Source organism: Octopus bimaculoides, chromosome 17, assembly GCF_001194135.2.
Source record: "Octopus bimaculoides isolate UCB-OBI-ISO-001 chromosome 17, ASM119413v2, whole genome shotgun sequence".
NCBI classification, from domain to species: domain Eukaryota; kingdom Metazoa; phylum Mollusca; class Cephalopoda; order Octopoda; family Octopodidae; genus Octopus; species Octopus bimaculoides.
Window position 1 is genome coordinate 31,719,904 of NC_068997.1, and position 1,606 is coordinate 31,721,509.

At 36.1% G+C, this 1,606-nt stretch overlaps 1 protein-coding gene across 1 annotated transcript in view; it reads right to left on the bottom strand.

Annotated features, from left to right (window-relative positions):
* Positions 1–1,606, bottom strand: part of LOC106883723 (dynein beta chain, ciliary) — a 273,290-nt gene that overhangs the window by 184,024 nt on the left and 87,660 nt on the right. The gene's annotated exons all lie outside the window — the stretch shown is intronic.

A 1,606-nucleotide genomic window follows, 5' to 3' on the forward strand; every position in this document is an offset into this window, starting at 1 on the left:
CACACACACACACACACACACATATATATATATATATATATATATACATATTTATATTTATATAAGGGCATTTATATATATATACATATATATACTTACATATATATATACATATATATACTTACATATATGTACATATATATACTTACATACATGTACATATATATACTTACATATATGTATATATATATATATATATATATATATATATATATATATATATATATATATATATATATATATACTTACATATACATACATACATATAATCACATATACGTACATATATATACTTACATATATGTGCATATATATATATTCTTACATATATGTACACACACATCCACTTGATGGGTAATGTCAGTCTGCATGCACAACAAGAGTGTAAAGGATTTAAGAGGAAAACTGGGTATAAGAAGCATCAGATGTCTGCAAGCGAGAAGACTGTTGCTTCCTGCATAGGTTTTTCTCAATGTAAAGTCTTCTCATTTCTGCTATAGTAACCAAATGTTCTCTTGTTTGGTTTCGCTTTCCTGGTCCAAACTTAATATATTTCTTCTCTCCCTGTCACCCTATTCCAACCTTTGCGTTGAGATCTCCCTCACTACAGTATAAGTGGATTTGTGACCCAATGCTTTCTCTAGCTCTTGCTAGAATTCTTCCACTTTGCTGTCTTCACTTACATTTGTGGGATCATAGGTCTGGATGATTTTTAGGTTGACATTTCTTGAGAGATGAACATTTAGCCACACTCTTACAAAATCTTACTTCAGTACTTCATAGTAGTGCAACAATGACAATAGTTGTTTGGTTGCTATGGTGGTGGGAAATATGCCCTGGCAGAGCCAACCAAGCTACAAAGGTACTGGACTACTGATCCTACAGAAAGACTGCCTCACTGAAGCAAGCAAATTGTCTATTCACTAGAGGTTGGAAGCTCGCTAAACTGAAGAGGTAATCAAATGACCAGCAAGGTGGCTTCATTCTAAAATGTAAAACAATGCAAAGAAATGGGCTTCAGTATCCTGTGGGTCAATTGGATTGATCAATGAAGTGAAGCAAAATTTAAGCTACCAGAGGCTACTGGGAATCTCAAGTACCCGTAGGCCACAAGGAATAAGATAACAACATTTGCCATATGTACCCACAGCTGCAGTTCTTAGGCAGGGAGAACTGGAATGACCCATTTAATGGAGAAGAAGAAAATCAAATGTGATGTGCTAGGATTGTGTGAAACATGTTAAAGGAAAGAAATAAATTTGTGATGAACAGACAGAAGTGTTGTGAAACTCAGAAAAACAAAAGGTGTAAGAGCAACAGATGATATAGGGTTCATCGTAGTCAAAAGAATAGGCTTCTTGTCAAATATAAATATATATCATCATCATCATCGTTTAACGTCCGCTTTCCATGCTAGCATGGGTTGGACGATTTGACTGAGGACTGGTGAAACCGGATGGCAACACCAGGCTCCAGTCTGATTTGGCAGAGTTTCTACAGCTGGATGCCCTTCCTAACGCCAACCACTCAGAGAGTGTAGTGGGTGCTTTTACGTGTCACCCGCACGAAAACGGCCACGCTCGAAATGGTGTCTTTTATGTGCCAC